General features: G+C 43.3%; 1 protein-coding gene across 10 annotated transcripts in view; it reads right to left on the bottom strand.

Moving 5' to 3' along the window:
- Positions 1–16,180, bottom strand: part of ST5 (suppression of tumorigenicity 5) — a 299,630-nt gene that overhangs the window by 12,014 nt on the left and 271,436 nt on the right. The window lies entirely within an intron of this gene.

Here is a 16,180-nt window from a genome sequence, read left to right as displayed (position 1 = left end):
ATTTTCAGAGCTGTGACTTTGGCCTGATTTGTGAAGCTTTTTACCCAGCTCAGTCTGACTGAGCTAATTCTCAGTGCAAACTTCTACTATAAGAACTATACATAACTAAGCCCACGTCCAGACTAACCCGCGGCATCGGCGGGTTAAAATCGATTGCTCGGGGATCGATATATCGCGTCTAGTCTGGACGCGATGTATCGATCCCCGAGCGCGCTTACATCGATTCTGGAACTCCATCAACCCGAACAGAGTTCCGGAATCGACACGGAGAGCTGCGGACATCGATGCCGCGCCGTACAGACGGGTGAGTACCTCGATTTTAAAAATTCGACTTCAGCTACGTTATTCCTGTAGCTGAAGTTGCGTATCTAAAATCGATTTTAATACCCTAGTCTGGATGTGGCCTAAGAACTGTTGTGCTATTACCACTTGAGAATTCTGGGCAAAGAGTCCCAACTGACTTCACTGCAAGTCCTCTGTTAGACTCTAGGTGGCACCAGACTTCCATTCAGATAATTCTTGCAAGCATTATGAGCAGAAAAACATAGATGATTCTGCACACATGGGAAAATGTATCACCCGCGGACATGGATCAGCATTTACGTCGTGCTCCTTGTCAGTACCTGGCCGAAGCCAGGGAAGCAAATGATCCAACCAGCAAACCACATTTGGTGATGAATCCTGGTCACATGCCACCTGAGGCACATTGCGCATACACTAAGAAGAATGTGTCATCTGTTTGCATAGCTATAGAAATTACACTTTGGAATTTGCCTGAATAATGAACAAAATTAAAAAAAACAAACAAAGGGATGTGTTCATCTTTTACTGGAAATAATCATTTTTTTCCTTGGTATTTACTCTAGATATATCAACTATGGTATGTTTTTATGACCTTGCTTACACTAGACTGCTACAAGTTTCTTATCAAATACTGTTTTTTCCAATATTGTTCCACAACATGTGATGGGGCTGCCCTTGACTCTTATCTTGCACTCTTCAGCATATGCCATAGCAAGCACTACCATGTGTTTCAAGAGAAGGAACTGTGGGGCATGATGCAGGCTCCCAAGCACAATTCTCAATCTCCCTTTAATGCCTTTGTGGTATTTTCAACTGATTGGGCCATAATGGAGGAATGACTACCAAAAAAGAGCCACGTTAAGCTAAAAGCAGGAAAACAAATGTTTCTCCAACACTGGGTGCATCATAATCTTTTCTTTCTATAGAATGCCCTTTTGTAACTTTTCCTCTTGCATGCAAGGCTGTGACGTAAATCAGCACCAACATCCTTTCTCGTGTGCTATTCCCATGCTTTGGGAGGCTTTCGGCTTTGGAACGTTGTGCTAGATTTTTGTTTCAGAACTTTTACCTAGAGCTAGTTAGTACCATGCAGTGGCAGGTTTTACGTGGACATGACAGTGACTGCACCCAACAGTGACTTCTTTAAGCTATAGTATGCTAATGTGGTGCAGGTTTCAGCACTGTCATTGCGAGTGTCAGTGTTTCTATTTTAAGCCAGTGCATGCAAATGTTTTCAGAAGTGCTCAGCACTCATCATTTGAAAATTAGGCCCCTTTAAAATGTCTCAGGTAAAGTAACCCCAAACACTTGACATTAAATTTAGGCCTCCAGAATCCTATTCCCATGCAGAGATATAACCCTATAACCCTACTTTAATTGGGATATATGTGTGTATGTGCTGAATTAAGCCTTTGTTGCTACTTTTTTTTGCCCTGGTCATACAATAGGCATAAACAATCACATTTATGAAGGGGGCCTACATGACATTTTTGACTGCAAATGAAATGATTACATGTCTGAGGTAAAATTCAGAGGTGATGAATGTATGGGAGACACCAATCTCCTTTAGTTTGCTTTAATTTACACTATCTTATGTCTCCCTGTTAGTTGATTCTCCTGCTGTTCCTCTTCAGTAATGGGACATGTCCATCATATATGAATAAAAATCCCTGTTTTCAACTCAGTTTCTCCAATCATCATTCCCACTCAATCTATACATATTTTCTACTATGGTTACTATGGTTAGTGTCAGGTATCATCAAAAATCATCTCAAATACATTTTCTTTTACTATGCTATAAGTAGAGACCAATAGTTACTTTTCTAAACCAAAGCCAATTTCTCTGGGGTAATTTATCTACTCAAATCATTTTCCTATCGTGTTATATAGAGACTTTTTTTTTGGCCAGGAAAGTTGTCAGCAAAGACTGATATAAACTAGGATAGGAGGCTTGCAGTACTGAAAGGATTACGGTTTCTTTAATATAGACTGAACTATCATCAAAATCTATCTCCCGGAGTGAGCGGCGGTAGCGGAGTCGACGGGGGAGCTGTGGACATTGATCCCGCGCTGTGAGGATCCAAGGTAAATTGATCTAAGCTACTTTGACTTCACCTGTGCTATTCACATAGCTGAAGATGCATATCTTAGATCGACATCCCCCTCCCCCTAGTGTAGACGAGCCCTAAAATATCTAACCTCAAAATACAGGCCATGAAAAATGACACCATGTAGATTATTTGTCAACTGCTAAAATCCAGTACTTTATCTCAGGACAAGTACTGTATTCCCAGAAACACACATTACTCACCACTAAACAGTGCTTGGGAGATAAACACATTATATAGTGTTGGAGCCTTGAACTCAACCTGAATCCAATGGGACTGGACTACAAGTGTTGGGTTTGGGTCATGTCTCAAAACAACCTGACATTCTCAGGCTCTGATTGGGTCGCTGATCACCTCTTTCTGCCTAGGAGGTCGGCCTGGCAGCAGCGGCCTACCTCAATCCTGCCAGCAGCCACCACTCACAGCAGTGTGCATGTTGGCAGAGCCTCTCACTCCACAGCACACACAGCGCAACAAGGAAGTGTCAGCCAGCAGGACCAAGGCAAGCAGCCGCTGCCACACTGACATCCACAGGGAACATCCACAGATGGATCAGAGGCATGGGTTGGGGGAAGCCCCCACCAGGCTGAACCCCAAGGGTGAGCTGGCAGCAATGATACAGGTTCGGGGGAATTGCCCAGGAGGCTGAGGGAAATCAGCAGCCCTTCAGGTGTGCAGTGCTGGACTAGGGTAGAAGCGAAAGGCAAGCCAGGGTGGGAGATCAGGCTGCAGGACTAGGAGTGGGGTTAAGGGGTAATTAGTTCCTATGTCTCCATGGAAGAAACAAAATAAAGAAAATGGAGTCTGGGCTAGTCTTGGCTAGTCCCTTGCAACCCAATCCGAAGTTGACAGGTCCGAACTACAAGTGTTGGGTTTGAGTCAGGTTGGGTATGAAAACAACCCAGCACACTCACGTTTGGGTCAGACTTGGATTGGCTGTGGTCTAGCTGGGATCTGGTCAGGCTTTACAATTAGTCCCAAGCTGACTGACAATTGGAAATGCTGAGGCTAGTTTTAGATGCATGTATTTAAAGACAGTAACCCTTTCAGTGCTGCAAGTCTCCTGCCTCCAGAAAACGCTGAAGTCTTTTTGCATATGCCTCCTACTTTAGCTGGAAACATTCCATCAGTGTAGGAAACAACCGCCTCTTTCTCTTCATAAAAGCCCACTTGTGATGTTATTGACATGTGACAGAATAGATCATTGTTGCAACCAGGGTCTTATGGTTGCACCAGGTCTTGTACAGAGGAGGTCAAGTGGGGTGTCTATGGAAAGGTTGTCGTTTGCTGGTTATGATTATGCTATCTGTACATGTGTATCATTTTTGAATTTGAAGTTACGAATATTGGGTATGTATTTGTATCTCAGTGTGTTTGATTTTAAGTAGCCTCAGTGAAGTTTTTGGTCAGCTTCTTGAGAAAGGACTATTCTCAGTAAGTGCCCAATCAAGAAACACTTAACTGACAATGGACTTTGGGAGATGCCAATCCCCATCTGAGCTTCCCTGGGAACATTCAAACTAACATGTAAACAATGGCATTGGCCTGCAAAAAGCTGAATCGTTCATGGACATGTGACTTGCCCAGGTGGCTACAAACTCCATCTTGTTGCTACGACCTTGCACAGGACAACAAAGGGATTTCTGCCCAGAAGGGAGAGAATATAAAAGGCATGGAAACCCCTCCATTTTGTCCTCAGCTGGCTAAAGGGATTGCCTCTCCACCCCCAAGAGATGCCTGAAAGAAACTGAACAAAGGACAGTAACTACGGGGGTGTAAGTGATTGCTGGACCCAGACTAGGAAGGAGTCCAGTCTGTGAAAGAAGCTTATTGGAACATCTCTAAGGGTGAGATTTACCTGTATGCAGTTTCTTAATGTATTAGGCTCAGACTTGCGTGTTTTGTTTCATTTTGCTTGGTAATTTACTTTGTTCTGCCTGTTATTACCTGGAACCACTTAAATTCTACTTTTTATACTTAATAAAATCACTTTTATTGAACCCAGAGTAAGTAATTAGTACCTGGGGGAGCAAACAGCTGGGCATATCTCTCTATCAGTGTTATAGAGGGTGGACAATTTATGAGTTTACCCTGTATAAGCTTTATACAGAGTAAAACAAATTCATCTGGGGTTTGGATTCTATTGGGAGCTGGCTGAATGCTAGAGACAGGAGCACTTCTTAAGCTGTTTTCAGTTCAGTCTGCAGCTTTGGGGTGCATGGTTGAGACCCTGGGTCTGTGTTGGAGCAGACTGGAATGTCTGGCTTAACAAGGCAGGGTTCTGGAGGCCCGAACTAGCAGAGAAAATCGGCTCAGAGGTAGTCTCAGCACATCAGGTGACAGACCCAAGGGGGTTTCTGGAATTGTTCGGAGCATCTAACGATGACCTGTCTCCTCCCTATTTATCATTGCCACATGTAGCCCATAATTTCCCAAAGTTCCCTCCCTAACGACGTTCTCCCAGAACTAAGACGGCCCTTCTAATCAGGAAAATCATTTGCAGATTCCTCTGAACTCTGTAACCTGCTGTTTTTAGTGCATTTTAATTATCTGTGTTGGCATTTGCAGTGAAAGCGGAGGAAGGCGAGGTTATCCCCTCTTCCCTCACTCCACACCTCTCCTAGTGGATAGTGATTCTCATAACACAGGGAGAGATTGTTCAGTGAGAGGAATTATTTGCATGGGGAGCCAAAATCCTACCAGCGCTACATTATCCCAATGGGTTCATGCTGGGTGCATGCTATGCAGATGCTCCAGATCATGTGCTCAACTGGCACCAATTATCAAAATCTGGTTTTCTCTGTTTCCTTAGATGGAGAAATGTAGCCAAAATGTAAATTCACAGATATGTATTTCCATTGCCTGTGTTTACTTTTCCACAACTTTTTCATGTTTCTCATTTCTCCCTGCTGATTTAATTATGACATTGTCTCAACATTTACTGAACTCTTTCATCTGTTTTTTTAATAGATACACACTCCAACCCACAACTGCTCCATGACCGAATTACCTTCCTTCCTCACATCCTCCCTCTTCCTCTTGGGAGAGCTTGCTCTGGATTTCTGTTGGAGTTCTGAAGTTCTATCCCTCCCAGTACTTGAATTAGGTAGGTATTCCATACCCATGTGTATAACCTCAGCCCACAATAGCACTTTTCTTTGATGGCACCTGCCGTTGTGCCATTAGGGATGAGAAGGAAGGAAACACAGCATGAGGAAAGGGGAATCATTGATCACTTCTGTTGCAAAATTTCTGGTGTACCCCATAGCTTTGCTCTTTTCTAAATACTGCAATGCCATCCTCGCTCCTGGACTAGTTCCAAGCCATGGGAGGGAAAAAGAGAACGGTCCCCTCACGTGCATAAAGGTAATTTAGGCTCATGTTTTCAGAGTTAGCCACTGGATCTCAGAGGCTCTCTCTTGCTACCGCTTGTTTTTGATGTCACATAACCTCTTTTGGACTTTGGCTTTAAGCAGATGATACGCCTAATGTTTTCGTTTGTTAGAGGAATCATTTTGCCAGTTACGAAATGCATTTCTCTTCTGTTGAATTAATGCTAGGATTTCCTCATTGTTTTCGTCAAATCAATCTTGGTGCCAATGAGTGGAATATCCTATGGTTTCAGCACATGCACTCTGAATGATGTTTTTAAGTTGATCCCAGTCCTCTTGAATGTCAATGATGTTGTCAGGCAGGTTAGAGAGTTTCTCAGACAGATGTTGCTGGAACATCTTGCAGCTGGTTTGGTCTTGAAGTGCTTTGACATTGTACCGCTTTCACTTAGTCTTTGGGTGTTTGCGGTGTGGTGGAGCAAGTTGCAGGTACATGACTGATCTTACTAATCAAAGGTCTGTCCAACAGTGATCAGTATCTCTCATAGCTTGTGTTATACAGACGTCGGTATAGTCTCAGGCTCTGACTATAACATAGTCGAGGAGGTGCCAGTGTTTGGACCGCGGATGTTTCCAGCTGGCCTTAAAATTGTTAGTCTGCCTAAAGATGATATTTGTGGTGAGCAGATAATGCTCCGCACATTTGTTGAGGAGGAGAATGCCATTGAGGTTTACATTTCCCACCCCTTCTTTGCCTATTGTGCCCCTCCAGAGTTGGGAATTCTGTCCAACTCTGGCATTAAAATCTCTCAGGAGGATGAGTTTGTCGGCCTTACGTGTGGCTGTGAGGACTGCATCAAAAGTTCTGTAAAACTGCTCCTTATTGTCTTCCTTATTATCGAGTGTTTGGTCACATGTGCTGGTGACTGTGGCATATTGGTTGCTGCTAAGCTTGAACCGAAGAGTCGTGAGATGTTTGTTGATCCCCATGGGAAGCCCCAAAAGCTGACTGGCGATCTTATTTTTGATGGCAAAGCCAGTCCTGTGAATGCGTCTCTCTTCAGGTGGCTTTCCTTACCAAAAGAAGATATAGCCACCTCCATCCTTTTTAATTGGCCTGGCGGGTCTCACTAAGAGCTTCAATGTCAATGTTGAGTTTTGCCAGTTCTCTGGCAATTATGGCAGTTCTTTCTGGGCATTCACTGCATTGGGAGTTCATATGGGTGCAGACATTCCAGGTGGCAAAATTCATTGTCTTACATCTCCTGTTTCAGCCACAGAGGAGTTATCTCACTGGTTACAACCATCCAGTCAGAAGAGTATGAGACAGCCTATATTCTGGGCACCTTTTATAGCCCCCTTCCCATTTGGAGTGAGCAGAGGGGATCCTGAAAAGGCCTGGTCAGTTACAGCCGCTGCTGCCAAAATGCATTTCCATCTCAACCAAGCACAAAACGACCTTCAGATGGCTGCCACGTGTATGCAGATTTGTGACTAAAGACTCCCAGAGATCACTGCTCCTGTCTTCCCTGCCACTCATCCGTCACCACCTGCATGTGAAATCTTTTAACGTGGGGAAACCAGTGCGCAGGTGGTAACCACACAAAAATTGACAGGAGGAAAACCCTGATCCAGTGGCAAGGAGATCCAAGACAACCAGGGGCCTCTCTCCTGCTGCAGCCCTCATCCGACTTCACAGCCATAGAGTACTAGAAGGTCCTCTATATGTGCCCGATCCACCATTGGGGTCTTTTGACATTGGTCAGGAGCCTCGCCTCAGATCTGCTCGCCAAGGGGGACCCTACCAGGAGTATAAAAGCTCCGGATGAGATAGCTCTGAGGGTCTTGAGCCCACGCAAGCCTTTCCACCACGATGAGGTTGCGGTCCATCAGAAAGGGCCAGGCTCAGTACACAACTGTAAAAAGAGAGTCTTTGCCCCAAAGAGCTTACAATCTTAGAATATGAAGAGGGGCACCATGTGGACACAACAAAAACGGCAAGGCGGACAAGCTATCAGTGAAACAAATATTAGCATAACGAGCAGCAGTCTCAGCACAAACCAGCTGCCTAGCCATTGTCAGGTATTGCTGGCACCATGGCAGAAGTGAGTTTTAAGGAGGGAATCTGAAAGACCTTTAAATGATTTGCAGCACTGGTGGATAGTAGCAGATAGTGCCATCACTTTTCTTTCCTTCACCTTGTGTGAACACTGATCACCTGCATCATGCCCCCCTATTGCCTGGAGACATTGCACTGCAACCATTATCCCTTTGGAAATCATGAATGTTCCCCCTTGCTTGACTAGGGGGACTGTTGCTGCATGATGGTGCACTCCCCTTTAACCCAGATACTGCAGGGCTAACAGCTCAATGGGCCAGGAAAGGAGAAACAGGAATTCAGCCCTGGGTCTTTCACATGACAGAACTCTACCACTAGGCCAACCCACTGAGTTGCCTTCTGGCCAAGATAAAGTCATCACTCTTATTATGATGGGCAACTTTTACCTGTGCAAAAGTATTATAGATACCTTCTCATTCTATTGCTATGGTGTAGCCAAAGGGAGAAATCTGGAACCTTTTCCTTTTGATTCAAACCAGAGAAATTACATGCTTTGCAGCTTTTTTACAAGATGAATCCCCATGAAAATATCAAAATAAAATAGTGAGTCATTGTTGCTACAGAGAAAGAACATGGAAATTGAGCAAGCTGATTGAATAACTGTGGCCGTGAGAAAAGGCTTGAAGTTACAGAATGTGCTAATGCCTGCATTCAGGAACAACAGTTATATTCAAAGTCACAGAGATTAGGGAGGAAAAGCAACAGAGGATGATTGCATGATGTTTACAGGAAACTCAGAAGCCCAGGGATGTTTAAAGGATAACATTCCTAATACCGGAGTATAAGAGGTATTAAATAGCTTATGCAGGCAATTAAATATTGAAGGGAAACTTACAAGCACCATGACTTTTGAGAATCAAGCCTATAGCATTTAACACCAATGTTGGTACCTGGACACGTCTACCTGTTTTAAGGCTTATAATTACAGGCAGGTCTGATAGCACAGCCAATTATTAAGGTTGCCCAACACTTCCCATTACAAGACCCTGTTTTCTGTTGCTTACAGACATGCCAACTCTCTCAAATTGATCACTAAAGTGGCAATTTCGCATGATCTCACACTAGAACTCTCAAATGTCAGGATTCTCTCCCCCCTCCCTCCGGCCAGCCACAGGTCTTTCTTAAAATGTGTTTCCAGTCAAACAAGAGTTACCCCCACCCTAAACAAAGGAATGTGGTTTCTCCACCTGGCAGTTACTTCCAAAGAACTTTAAAAGACAATGAGAATTCATTTACATATCAGACAAAGCTATCAAGCTAACAAGTGGGGGGAAGATTTTACTTAGAAATTGGGCATGGCCAGGGCTCCAGCTGCCACCCTGGGGGGGGGAAGTGGGAGAGGGGACCTCACTACAGCCCCTCATGCATGGGGAGAGTGAAGAACCCTAAGGAGCAGATGTGAGACTGGGGCTGAAAGGGGGCTGAAGTGAGGAAGATGAGGGCTGATGGGGCTGTATTGATGGTGGGTTCTGAGCAGATGGGGTGGTACTGGGAGGGTGAATTGAGGGCAGTGATGAATGACAGATTTAATTAAATGTATCTCTTCTCTTGTTACACATTCCAACTCCCAGCCCAAAGATGTATTTGTCCGGGATCAGGATAACATACAGTGCAGAAGTAGAAGATCAGAGGGCCAACTAGCTTTATCCCTCAGAGGTTTATGTATGCTTTGAGTGTTACACAGGCTATGCTTTGGTAGCACTATGGCTACTGAAGCAAAATGTAGGCATCTTATGATTTTGTTCACACAACTAAACCATTATAAATATAACAAATTGTGCACCCTACAGTGAGTAGCAGTCTCCCGACTGTTGACCTCTCAGGGAGCTGTCAGAACAGGGATAGGTGGAGAGGTTATATGGTTTGTATAATGGAGGACAGATTTCAGAATGGTAGCCATGTTAGTCTGTATCTCTCTGTTGATATTCACCCCTTCTTGTCAACTGTTGAGAAGAGGCGACTTCCACCTTAATTGAATCGGCTTCATTAGCACTAACTCCCCTACTTGCTAAGGCAACTCCCATCTTTTCATGTGCTGTATATATATTGCTTACTGTATTTTTCACTCCATGCAACTGATGAAGTGGGTTTTAGCCCATGAAAGCTTACGCTCAAATACATTTGTTAGTTTCTAAGGTGCCACAAGGACTCCTTGTTCTTGGTTGTTGTTTTTTTATAATAGAGGAGTAACATACAGCAATTTATAATATAGATTGCCAGGTAAATTGTATTTTCCCTTGAATGCAAAATTAGAAGGAAGGTCGGTCCTGCAAGTGAAGGCAGGGGGCTGGACTCGATGACCTTTCAGGGTCCCTTCCAGTTCTACAAGATAGATAGGTATAGGTAACATTTTCAAAGGATACTTTCAAGGAGCATATATATTCTATGCACTATTTCCCATGCCATTTCACATTACTTTTTTCATCAACATACACTGATTTTTAGCAAGCAGGAGAAATACTGGCAAGTTAAGCTACAGATTACACAGGGCTGAAGCGATACCATTATGAGGTTTCAGAATCAATTACTGCTAATGCCTGATGCCATACAAGTTCTTAATGATATATGGACCAAGTATACTAGAAGCTAGTTATATTGCAATAGCTCACAGTTGCCCCACTCAAAATTAGACCCCCATCATACGAGGTGGTGTATAAACACAAAGAAAACATACTTGCTGTCCGGAAGAATTTACAATATAAAAAGACAAGTTTCAGGTGGGGGGAAAGAGGATTCTGATCAAATTATACATTTAAATTTGGACCTTGTTTGTTGTTGTCTGATCAAAATACAAATTCCTAACGCGGTAACTTGTTCAGCCATGAACAAAAATGCTATTTCTAATGACTACAAAGGAATGGCAGGAATTACAGCTAATCATTTCTGGTTTCCACAAAACTGAAAGCAAGAGAGAGACAGAGAGAGAGAGACTTTCAGAAGAAGCAAAACATGGTTTTAACTCAGCAAAGTACATATGCATCTGTTTAAGTCTCATTTACTTCAATGTGCTTAAGTGCTTTGCAGTACAGTGATAGGATTGCTCACATGCTTAAGCGTTTTACTGAATTGAGGCCTTAAAGTCCCTTTTCTCCCCTTCATCCCATTTTTCACTGACTCAGCCCCCAAATGGAAACAGAAATACACCACAGGAACAGCCCCTTTAGGAAGTGGCAGTGAAGCTAGGCTCAGCTTTGGAGCAGGGCATGTTGGGCCACTGAAGTTTGATACTGAATATTGTTTGTGAGGACGTGCTTTGCTTTTCTGGAAGCTGTTAACTCCTTAACTGAGCTAACGTACAGCCCAGCCCAGAGAGGTTTCTGATGGGTTTTAAAGTCCTCATCCCTGTAAATGGCTGTTTGAAAATTGCCAGCAGAGTATTTACCATTCCAATTTCCCTCCCAGATTCATACTTACCTGTGGCAGGATTCCCTTTAAAGAAGGGCTCAGGCCTGGCTTCTGGAGAGGTAAAGAGAGGGGCCTGTTACTACAGCTAAGTCTATGGGTTTCCTAAAAGCTGGGAAGTTGCCTGCTTCAACTTTTTGTTACCATCAATGAGATGAAGAGCTATGGTAGCAGGAAGGCATCACCTGTGTTCCACGCGAGGCCCACCCCTTATAGAGGTGGAGTTGAAGAGGGTCCAAGGCAGTTGGAATGGGGATGTGAGTAAACCTCGTTCTCATAGGGGGGATACAGAACATTGCTCTCTAGCCTCACCCACAGCAACAGAGACAAAGAATAATGCTTTCCCCTGCGTTCATAAGGCTTTGCAGTGTGCGCTCCTCACATGATGCTGTTGCTGCCATTGTTGCAGTCATGCTTCCAGTTTGGCTGCTGTCAAGGACAACTCAGAGCACAGGGGAACTTAGGGTTACTGAAAGGCCAGGTGCCAAGGCAATGTTTGCATTAATAAAGACTGTAGCTCTGGAAGTCATTGTCTTCTTTTAGAATCTCTAGTTTATTTTCTTTTGCCCTTGTCAGGCTTAATTTCAGTTTTAATGTAAAGCTATCTCTGTAATGTGTTCCTGCCAGGGACGAATGCCCCACTGAGGGGATAACTACACAGTAACAAACTCCCCTTGGAAGCAACTTTCAGAGCCTGGAGCAGTTGACTTGGATAAGCAGGACTGATGCCAAGGGACTAAAAAAAGGCAGTGTAGACGGTCCCACTCAGGCTGAAGCCCGGACTTTGAGACCTCTCCCCACTCCAGGTTAGAGCCCAGGCTCTAGGCCCAAGCAGGAACATCTACACTGCTATTTTTAGCCCCATAGCCTGAGCTCTATGAGCCCAATTCAGTTGACCTGGGCTCCGAGACTTGCTCGCGTGTTGTTGGGTTTTTTCCCAGTGTAGACATACCCTTAGAATACAATAAGAACCAAGGCCTGTTTGCATGTCAAGAAAGTTTGGATGACTTTTTATTAAATGCATTGTTTGTTTTTTCCATGTCTCCCCATCAAGACTTAAAAGTACAAATGCCAAAGTACCCCATAAGTTTCTATCATGGTACCACAACCCCACATCCATGGAAGTTTGAACAGTTCAGAATCAGATATGGTTAGGATGAATTTTGTATCCCTGACTGTCCTGAGGCGGAACTTCAGACCTTCAGAGGTTCCTCTACTAAGTTTGACTGCCTCTCTCTAGAAAAGTCAGTGAAGGTGTTGGGAAAAGTGAGAAGAGGGGATGTGTATGTGCGTGTTGTGGAAAAGGATAAGTGATCTTTGTTCAAAAAATATTCTCTGGACACAGAAGCCCACAGAAACATTCCACAGCGATGTTTCACCTTATGAATTTTATTTGTAGAGCAAACATATAGGTAAGAATATTAATAAACCAAGAGCTGTGAGATGAGGGCTTCTCCATTTAGACTGAAGTCTGTAACCAAGATGTGATTATCCATGTGTATTTTCTGGCCTGGTGTGCAAATCTGTTTGCTCTTATTTTGGGTCAAATTTTCTGCTGGTGTCAATGGGATTTTCTGCCCACAGAGAATTTGGTCCACTACGTTTTACTAAAGTACGAGTTCCAAATGTGAAACATGCAGCAAGAAATCTATGATCACAGAAACAAAAACACAAGACCCTGGGACTCTTGATGCTCAGCACTTCTGAAAATAAGGCTGTAACTAACTCAAGTTGAGCATCCAAAATCAGAAGCCAGTTTTCAACGTTTTGTCTTTAGTCACCCTCTGAGCTAGTGGAAGGACAGATCTAAGCAGTAGGATAAATATAGCCTTGAAATTAAAAGGAAAGGTCTCCCCCTCTTTGTTTAACAGCTATGCAGCTGTATCAGATGTCTGATGCTAGGCTGGCTTTTGTTTACATGTAAACTAACTACAAAAAAAATGCCAGAAGCTGGTGAAAGTCCTTCATCCTCAAGATGAAGTATTACTCAGGAGTCTGATATTACCAGGATGGGAAATTCTCTCAAACAAACCAACAGCATTGGGTTGCTCACTACTTGCTAGCCATGCCTTTCAACCTGAGGCTCAGTTCATTGTTTCCAAACTAATCTGCCATACATTAGGCAGCAGCTCCTTTATGCAAAATCTAAGACTGAATTGTAAAGTACTTGCCAAGAGTGAAAGTTTGACTCAAGTCCAAGTAGCCCCCCTTCATTTGAACACTGACATGATCGCTGCAAGCAAGCTTTGTGACATATCACAGAGCGCAAACAAGGCCTTGGTGATAAGGCTGGGCAGTGGGGCACAAACTGAGGAGGAAATGCATATTTTCCACATCACATCAGCCCAATTATCAGCTATCCCTTACACAAAATTGTTTTAACTATGGTTACAATGTAAAGAACATAACTATACCACTTACCCCTCAAAAAAGTATTTTTCCCACGAAAACAAGCTAACACAAAGCTCATTTTGTAAGGAAATGAGTCACAACTCACAATTTATCTGGTTGGTGTTCTGCAGGCAGAACTTTCAAAATCAAGTTTTCTATGATGCATGTTGAGACATGCAGCCATCGTAAAATAATCATACAGTTCTCTCTAATATAGTCTCACCCTTCTAATTACAGCAGTGGAATGGGTCCTTATTAGCTGTGCCACAGCTTATTCATGGGATGGTTTCCACTGGACCACAAGTGCTTAAAGGTGCTGTACAGAGAGCTCAGACACCAGGTATTACATGCTGTCAAAGACTTCTGTGAAGCAGTCATTGTAGAGGTCTTGGAGGGAATCCCAACAATTGTTTGATTAAGAGATCATTCATGAACCAGTTTCTGGCTTTTCTCACCCACTTGCATTCATGGAGCTGTATTTCACCAGAGAGTTGTGCCAATGAGTTTCACATTTGGAACATACCCGCTCAATGGTCCATGTCACTGTGTATGTGAAATCCCCATTGCTGGTGTCTCCTCACATTATTTTGTGGAGCCTTGAGTGTCTAATGTCATCATTTGTAAGCTCTGCTCTCAGCACATTCATTTAGCTTAAGCTCACAAAATTCTATTCTATCTAGGTTTTTATCCCATACTCATCTGTAGTACCTGAGTGCATTAAGAAATCTACCTCATACTTGGAGTGGAAAGTAGTGAAGTTTTTGATCATCCATAGTTCATGTGGGACTTTATTTCACAGTCTCAGTCTGCCCCCTGTGCTGTCTTTCCTGTACAGATGAACTTTACTCCTATGGTAGAAAGTTTTGTTGGGCCTGAGAAGCGGAGCTGTTTACCATCCCTGAGCTTTAGGTGATATTTTAGATATCCTGGGCCCTGGCCATTGAGCATTTGAAGATTAATGACTGAGATCTTGAACTTGACTCAGTATTCAATGGGAAGCCAGTGGAGAGAGCAGAGGACAGGTCTGATGTGCTCAGAGTAGCTCGTGTTGCTAAGGAGATGGGATGCAGTGTGCTGAACTAGTTGGAGTTTCCTAAGGGTTGATGGCTTCATGCCCAGGTATACTGCACTGCTGTAGTCCAAACAGGAGGTTGGCAAAGGTGTGCATAACAGAGCCATATCATTGTCTGTCATGATGGGATGGTGTCTCCTAGCCAACTGGAGATGATAGAAATGTATGATGTGTTCTCAAAGATTCCTCCTTGAAAACATCTGGAATTATTAGATAATTTAAGCAGTTCAGGCACCAGGTACTCTGTAATCAACAAAGCTCATTAGGAAACAACATCCAGAAAGAAAGAAATTCGCTTTTCATTTTACCTATGCACAAGACTTTCCTTTTGCTTTTTTGATCCAAATACTGAAGAAAAAAATTCCAGTATTTCTATTTTAAAAACTATTGTGACTTTATAGTACACATTCTCCTCCTGAAGATAACTGAAAGCCAAACCAAAACTTGAAAGCTTAACACCCAGAGCCTAAAATCTACAAATTTTCCTTTCTCTTGTACCGGCAGACAGGCGATCAGATAAAGTAAGTGTGATGCTGTGTATAGGAAAGGTGGCTGTTTGTATCTCTGTTACACAGTTTCCATAAATCTGGTTCAAAGTATGTCATGTAAGATATCAGTGGAAAAGTTACGATTTGCTAAGTTTTCTTATCTTGTTCATATGCATGTTTCATCTTAAACCTGTGTTGTATTCCTGGATGACAGCCCCCAGATAGATTTACATTAGGGCTAGACAGCTATGTGTTGATGGCCCATTAAGGACACCCCACTTTCACAATGGGCTATTGAAGAATCTCATCCTGCCTAGTAGGTCTTCCTGCCAATACCTCAGACACCAAGGAGCCAATGGCCACCTGCTGTGATTCAGCAAAACATGTAAGGACATGTAACCCTGGACTCCATCTTGGGCCAGTAAAGGTCCATGCACCTTGGCTGTGGGCTTTGTTTGGGACAGTAAATTTCCAGGCATATGGCAGAGGATATAAAAGGCACCTGAAACACCTCCATTTTGCCTCTTTCCTACTCCAAATTCTCTGGACTGTAGATTTACCACTAAAAGGAGTATCTTCAACTACAGACTGAGACCTTCCAATCTTTTGGAAGTTACCAGAGAGGCTTTTGCAAGCCAGCAGTGTATTTCAATACTGCTACAAACCTGACATAAGGACTTTGCAATGACTTGTGTGTATATGATCTATTAACCATTTATAACTCTCTTATTTTCTTTCATTAATAACTCAGTGGTTTGAGCATTGTCTGCTAAACCAAGGGTTGAGAGTTCAATCCTTGAGGGGGCCATTTAGGGATCTGGGAGGGGAAAAAAAACAACTGTCAGGGACAGTACTTGGTCCTGCTAGTGAAGGCAAGGGACTGGACTCAATGACCTTTCAAGATCCCTTCCTGTTCTATGGTACATCTCCATATGAAATTTCTAAGAATTGGCTGACAGTGTGAT

The sequence above is a fragment of the Gopherus evgoodei genome, chromosome 4 (genome assembly GCF_007399415.2).
Source record: "Gopherus evgoodei ecotype Sinaloan lineage chromosome 4, rGopEvg1_v1.p, whole genome shotgun sequence".
In the NCBI taxonomy this organism is placed as follows: Eukaryota; Metazoa; Chordata; order Testudines; family Testudinidae; genus Gopherus; species Gopherus evgoodei.
The sequence above is the reverse complement of the archived record's forward strand: the minus strand, read 5'-3'. Positions and strand labels throughout refer to the sequence as shown.